This window comes from Pangasianodon hypophthalmus, chromosome 20, assembly GCF_027358585.1.
Source record: "Pangasianodon hypophthalmus isolate fPanHyp1 chromosome 20, fPanHyp1.pri, whole genome shotgun sequence".
In the NCBI taxonomy this organism is placed as follows: Eukaryota; Metazoa; Chordata; class Actinopteri; order Siluriformes; family Pangasiidae; genus Pangasianodon; species Pangasianodon hypophthalmus.
The window spans coordinates 20,121,500-20,128,514 of record NC_069729.1 but is presented as its reverse complement, the minus strand read 5'-3'; the positions used below and the strand labels follow the sequence as shown (position 1 = coordinate 20,128,514).

The 7,015-nt window shown below is 41.2% G+C and overlaps 1 protein-coding gene and 1 long non-coding RNA gene across 4 annotated transcripts in view; one reads left to right on the top strand and one right to left on the bottom strand.

Moving 5' to 3' along the window:
• Positions 1 to 2,163, bottom strand: part of errfi1a (ERBB receptor feedback inhibitor 1a) — an 11,430-nt gene extending 9,267 nt beyond the window's left edge. The window contains exon 1 of one of the 2 annotated variants that reach the window (XM_053227162.1): positions 2,044 to 2,163. The gene's annotated coding sequence lies outside the window, so the exon portion shown is untranslated. Of the gene's footprint in view, positions 1 to 188; positions 398 to 2,043 lie in introns of those variants that run through there. The other variant, XM_026932955.3, reaches the window with a different exon arrangement.
• A 51-nt stretch (positions 2,164 to 2,214) lies between these two features.
• LOC117599913 (uncharacterized) lies at positions 2,215 to 6,463 on the top strand. 2 transcript variants are annotated; one of them, XR_008300608.1, is made up of 3 exons: positions 2,215 to 2,425; positions 3,794 to 5,483; positions 6,004 to 6,463. It is a non-coding gene; the product is annotated as an uncharacterized LOC117599913 (long non-coding RNA). The 2 variants fall into 2 exon arrangements; XR_008300609.1 differs by having other exon boundaries at positions 2,215 to 2,970.
• Positions 6,464 to 7,015: the final 552 nt, after the last annotated feature.

Genomic DNA, 7,015 nt, shown 5'->3' with positions numbered 1-7,015 from the left:
TGGCCAAACATGAGTGTTTATAAGGTGCACAGTCAGACAATCAGATAAGCACACTGCCATGGTCATCATGCCAAAGAAGAAGCGCAATCCCAGCAGGAATGATGGAAGAGAGAGGAGAAGAGATGAATGAGAGAAGACATGAGATGAATGAGAGAAGAGATGAGAAGAGAGATGCGCTTTAAACTCACCTTCAGCTCCGTAAAGGCTACACTGTAGGTCACTAATCCAGAATTACATGGTACACAGAGTTAATGCATGCTGCTTGCAAAGATCCTGTTGGTGTGTGTGTGTGTGTGTGTGTGAGCCTCAGTTAGCGCTGGTACGCGAGAAATAAGCGCAGGCATTCACAGCTCTATTGCGACACTTACACAAGGACTCAGTACAACGCTTCCTCTGTGCGCTGCTCTTTTTAAGCGCTATCAGAGCAGGGACATGCTGACTCCGCCCCCTTCTGCCTTTTAAAGCTACAGCTCATGCTTTAAAGCACTGAGTGATGCATTCATTAATTAGCCTTTATGTGCAGTATATGGTCAAACATTTGTGGACACCTGACCATCACAGTCTTGTGTGCATGTTGAATATCCCATTCCAGATTTAGTCCTGTCTGCTGTTATAATAAGCTCCACTCTTCTGGGAAGCTTTCCACTAGATGTTGGAGCGTGGCTGTGGGGATTTGTGTTCATTCAGCTACAAGAGCATTAGTGAGGTCAGGCGCTGATGTTGGGATGTCGAGGAGGTCTGGGGTGCAGTCGGTGTTCCTGTTCATCTCAAAGGTGTTCAGTGGGGTTGAGGTCAGGGCTCTGTGCAGGACACTCGAGTTCTTCCACTCCAACCTTCACACACCATGTCTTCATGGAGCTCGCATTGTGCACAGGGGCATTGTCATGTTGGAACAGGTTTGGGCCTCTTAGTGGAAAGACTGGAAGAACTTAGAGGTTGGAGTGGAAGAACTCGAGTGTCCTGCACAGAGACCTGACCTCAACCCCACTGAACACCTTTGGGATGAACTGGAACACCGACTGAACCCCAGACCTCCTCGACATCCCAACATCAGCGCCTGACCTCACTAATGCTCTTGTAGCTGAATGAACACAAATCCCCACAGCCACGCTCCAACATCTAGTGGAAAGGCTTCGGGATGTTCAACATGCACATATGGGTGTGATTGGTCAGGTGTCCACATACTTTTGGCCCTATAGTGTAAGTGAGAACAGAAACTAACTTGTTTTGTGAGGAACTAACTTGATGTTCCACAACATTCAGTGTAACTGTAAATATATAAAACGTATGATGTGCCATTCTTTAATAAATTAAAAATATTTAATTATTGGCAAGTTGTTGTGGTTAAGAGGAATAACACACTTGTGGATATGCTGTTAGAGGAAAGTAATCAACTTCGGGGTGGTAAGAGTGACTGGGCTTCATCACACCACCATGTCGTTGATTTATTATTCTTCATAACAGCAACACATGGAATGCTTCATTCCTTACATGTGTTATGTATCACTAAATTGGCATACTCATTCTAAAGCTAATTCTACTCTAATTCTTTATCTATATAAATTATTTTAATAATAGACCATTTTATGACTGTGTTGAGCTCATTATTGACTGACAGGCTGGTTTGTCATGCAGAAGTGCCAAGCCTTGCACCATTTATTTGCCTTTAGAACCAAAGTTTTACGCATATAATGTCAGATTTATGTATAAAAACTAAAATCCAAGCATCCGGAGAAATCTTGGGTTCTTTTTACCTTAATGTTGCATGATAATATTGTAATATTGGCTCATCCACTGCTCTGAATCTAATGCGCAGGTTGGTGTTTGGATTTTAAAAATAACTTTGACAGGTTTAAGTCAAACATGCAAGTTGCCCCATGTAATTAAAACTTTCCCTCCCTTTTATTAGCTTAGCTTTAACAACCCTGTGTTAAGAGGCTCCATGATGAGCTTGCTAAACACAGGCATCTTCTGTTTTTGAGAAGAACTACCTGAGCACTCATGCCCTGATTTTTCTTGTGGAAAAAAAAGATGATATCTTACAGAACGATGTTCCAGATGACGTTTGAAGGCCTCTTACAGAATGATGTTCCAGAACAAGACTTGGAAATTGATTTAAAAAAACAACCACGAGACCTGTTTGAAGGCAGCAGGGACAGTGGGAGTGGGAGGCAGACGTGGAGATGGCTCCAGGTCTGATAAGCGAGTGTACTCAGCAAACACACAAAGACACACTATCAGCAGTGTGTTTGTTGCATGCTGCCCATATCATCTGGTAGCTTTTCCGTCAGATGCACGTAGGCCGTGTAACCTGAGCGGGGCTGGTGGTTGGTAAGACAGGTTCAGATATTGAATGTAATATCTCTCTGCAGTGTGGGATTCAATCAAGGCATAACATTGGACTGGAAAACCGACAACTAGACAGGTCGGTCCAAACATCCTGACTTTTGAGAGATTGTGTTTACTCAATGCCGTAACAAAAGGTGCACAAATTAAACAGCCACGAAATATTTTTCCTGTTCTGATTAGTGTTAAATGAACAGTTTATCAGTGGTTTACCTTTAAATAGATTCTTGGAAACAGGTTGCACGAGAGTTGACGAGTCACAGAGTCCAGCAAAACCAAATAAAGCAGTGACATGATGGGAGTGCTGAACAAGCACACAGTCACAATGTCCCACATAAAAACAGCATAAGAGCTTAAGCAAACATGGGCTATGAAAAGGAAAGACAGCAGGAACAAAATGTACTTGTGCTACACTGTTACAAATCGCCATGCCTGGCCTTGGCCCCTAAAACCGAACAGGCTTATCATAAGACATTTGGCTGGGGACGAGGAAGGCTTTTCAGCTAAGCCCCTTTTATAATTTCTGGTGCATTTTTCACATTCCCTCAAGCTAGTCGTGGCCAGCAGGAGAACCGAGAGCCTGTCGCTCTTTGGCTGTGTGTTTGCAGAGCAGGAGAGTCTGAGGTGAACCGGTGCGAAAGTGCATGCACTTGCTTGCATATAAAATATGGCATAAAGTACAGTTTTATTATGGCATAAAGTGCAGTTTTTTTCTGCAGGCATGCATGCATTTTTGTGAGCACACACCTGACTGCTCTTTACTTTGTGTTTGCAATGACTCCTTCTACTATTTTCAAACAATCCTTCCACATTTTTATAGTTTTGCTTTATTCTGCTTTTCTCGCTGCATTACTTGATAATTAATTCGGTAAAGAAATAAAAAAACGGAAAAAAAGAAAAGCCTGATGCGAGCACAGATTGCCTCGTGTTGAAAGAAACCCAGCCATGAACTTTCCTCTCCTGCTAGAACCCTCCCTCGTTCTTTCTCGCCAAGATCCCGCCTCACATACACACACACACACACACACACACACACACACATACACACACACTCCATGGGTGATGTGATGTCACCACACACACACACATACACAGATTCAGAAGGAAGTGCCTTATAAAGGCAGGCAGCAGCAGCAGTGCACATGGCACCAGGCCTGAAGAAGCAAGAGTGAAAGCAGGACACCAGACTAAAACCTGCCATTCGGCATCTAACCAAAACATGAATCGCACAAGTATATTGTGTTTTTCTGGATCCTATTAAGCAGGTTGCTGGATGTTCATGATTTGTATTTACATAAGTCATGTTCTTGCGAGCTTATTGATATTTGGATTGAATTGAATTAGCTCCAACACTTATTTTTCAAAAATTCTGAATGTTGTCCAGTGTTTTCTGCTTCCTTCCTGTTTAATCATCTCAAATCAAAACCTTGTGTTTTCCCTTTACAAGTTTTCACCCCTGAACCTCAGGAGACTTTCCTGTCTCTGGGGCACACTTCACAAAGCACATGTGTGACACCTTGGCACAACACGGTGAGATTCCAACAGGAAGGGTGTGTCCACGCTGAGGGGAAGGACTTGAATCACCACTTAGAGGTTACCAGGTCACAAAACCTGCTGATGTAATCTCACCGTAGCTGGTCCTAACAGCGGGTATAAAACTTCAAGCCGTGAGATAACGCCAGCCAGCTACGTCACGCAGCACTGTTATGCTGGAGGAAGAAGAAGTTTATAATCGCTTATTGGGAAGTTTATATCGTTTCTATAGTAACAACTCATTCACAGGGACATATACAGCAGATGCTCCACATAAACAGATTTAAAAACAATGTCTGTGATCATTGTTGTGGTGAACTAGGGGACGTTTATTTAACATTTATGGAAGGAGTCTCCAGTGTCAACACTTTGTAGCAGTCAGAGCTGCCTGTAATTTTTATGTTCAGGGCAGATTTTTTTTTTTTTGGCTTATAAACCTATAAAGAGAGGGAACGACTGTTTGTAGCTGCTATAATGTAAGTGAGAACAGGAACTAACTTTGTTTCCACAACATTAAATGTAACTATAAACAGATAAAAAGTATGATGTGTCATGCTTTAATTAATAAAAAATTGTAATCATTGGTAAGTCACTGAGGTATAAGAGGAATACAAAAATATGCGTAATAATCCACTCCGGGGTGGTAACAGTAACTCCGTTTCATCACTGATTAATTTCCTGAGTTTTTTATTCCTTACATGGAAGACTCCAGTGTCTGATGTGAAAGAACTAAGACATCACATTAGTGGGAATGTGCAAGGACTGAATATAATAATATAATAATGATCAGTGCCATTACTAATGTAATGTAATGTATACAATGAATAAACATTGCTAAACTGCATGTTACATTAATTTAGTCTGCTGTACTACATCTGGCCAGAATGCTAAGCGGCCAGAACTAACAGCTGTCGAAAGAATGGTGACAAATCAGGTCAGAACGCCAGCCGAGCTCATATTCTTGTGTTTAGTCAATGCTGTGGGGAACTGAGAATGTCTCAGAGTCAGCCATATGGTTTGAGGCAGCACACACACACACACACACACTCACTCACTCCAACATGTCCACACACATTCTGTCTGTCTTTCTCAGCCACAGAGACGTGACACAAATCCAAGCACCCACAGACTGTCATCTCGCATGAAAATGTAAATATTACCATATTACAACATTGGAAATGATTACGAAAAGGTTACTCAGCCTCTTCGTCCACCCACTGCCATTATTAATCATTTCCTCAGTTACTATAATGGGTCTGATTTTCCTGGAAATTCGTTAGGAATTACACGGATACCTGTATGCTGGCCCAAGCAAGAGGAGACAGAGCCTGGGGGTGGCATGAGTGTGTGGGTCATCGTGGCCAAGTGGGTGGGGCATGAATGCTTGATCTGATTATTATGTCACAGCATGGGCTGAAGATGCATTACATGTACTTATACCACAGCACTGCTGAATTCTGGCATCTGATTGGTCAGAAGGTATTGATTAACAACAGCAGAAGTTATCGTTTCTATAGTCACAGCTCATTCACGGGGACTTGTACAGCAGATGATAATACACGGATTACAAAATGTGTGTAATCATTACTGTGGTGAAGTTTTCGGTAAGGAGATGTTTATTTAATATTTATGGAAGGAGTCTCCAGTGTCAGCACTTTGCATCAGTGTGTATTTTTGTCAAGATATAATCAACAGAGAGAAAAAAGAGATGCTGATAAATGAGAACAGGAACTAACTTGTTTCACAACAATAAATGTGACAATAAACAGAAAATAATATGACATGTTCAGTAATAAATTAAAAAAAAATTGTTAGTGTTGGTAAATTGCCATGATATAAGAGGAAAAAAACACCTCAGGACATACTGCCTGGGTTTTAACAGTTAACTCATCACACCACCATGTCGTTAATTATTTTCCCATAACAGCACAACATGCAGTGTTTTAGTCCTTACATACAGACATTTCAGCATATTTTCTTACTCATTTTCTTGTCATCTTTATTTTATTTCAGGCCTCATATCTGCAAAATGAACTAAATCATAAAAATGTAACATGGTCCATTTGAACTGTTTTACTGTGTGTGTGTGTGTGGGTGTGTGTGTGTGTGTGTGTGTGTGTGTAGAGGTCAGTCTGTCAGATGTAAACATGTGCATCTGCCATGTCAGCTTTCCATACAGAACTGCACGGAGAGAGGCTGTAAAACCCAACCGCTGTGGGCTAATCAGGAATGTCCTCACACAATTAAGCCTCTTATTTTCATGGTTCAAAGCCAAGTGCAGGATGAAGAGGGGAAAAATGCTGAAATATGTAAAGATGGAAGGAAATCCTTATCTGGACTTGTTTCTGGCTGTTTCTTGGGCACAAAGAAATAAAAAAAATGTCCCTGGTTAAATGGTGTCATCATATTATCATTTCTGTGAAATCAAACAGAAGAAAGTAAGAGAGCTGTGAATTTTATTGGTTACTTTTTATGTGTGAATTTGGCACTGAACCAGTTAATATGCAGCATCCTGGCATGCCTCCGATGAGTATTCCAGGTTTGTGCTGTGTTTCCATGCAGTAGTCACAAGGTCAAGGCTTTCTCGTTGCAGCGATCAATTTGTCTAAACTGTGAGCTGATAGCTGCGGGACTTGCTGGTCTCCAGGTTTCCTGTTCCAGCACTTCCTCAGGGAATGACTAACTGAGACACATAGGCTCAAACTCCTCATACCTGCTGCTAATAATGATTTCAGATGCTCTGGCCAAAACTGGGTTTAGCTGTGTAGTGGTGTCATTTGGTGATGGCTGTCCAGGCTAGCGTTAAAGAATATCAAAAACTCCAGTAAAAGAAAAATCCAAAATTAACGAAAATAAGGTCAATATCCTTTGATCACTTTCAAAGACCATCTTTTTTTTACAGATCACTCATAATAGTGCAGGTACAAAGTGATGTAGATCCCCTCCCTGAAAAGAAGAAGGAAAAATAACTCCCAGGATAAAAAAAATTAGTTCAACAGGGCATCATGTTACAAGATGCAGAAGCAGAAACTGTTTCGAATTTTTGAAAGTCCTATTAAATTAAGCTTTATGCAGTTTTGATTTTATTCCATTTTAAAGATTTGATATTACCTTGGAATTAACGCACCTTGTTGAC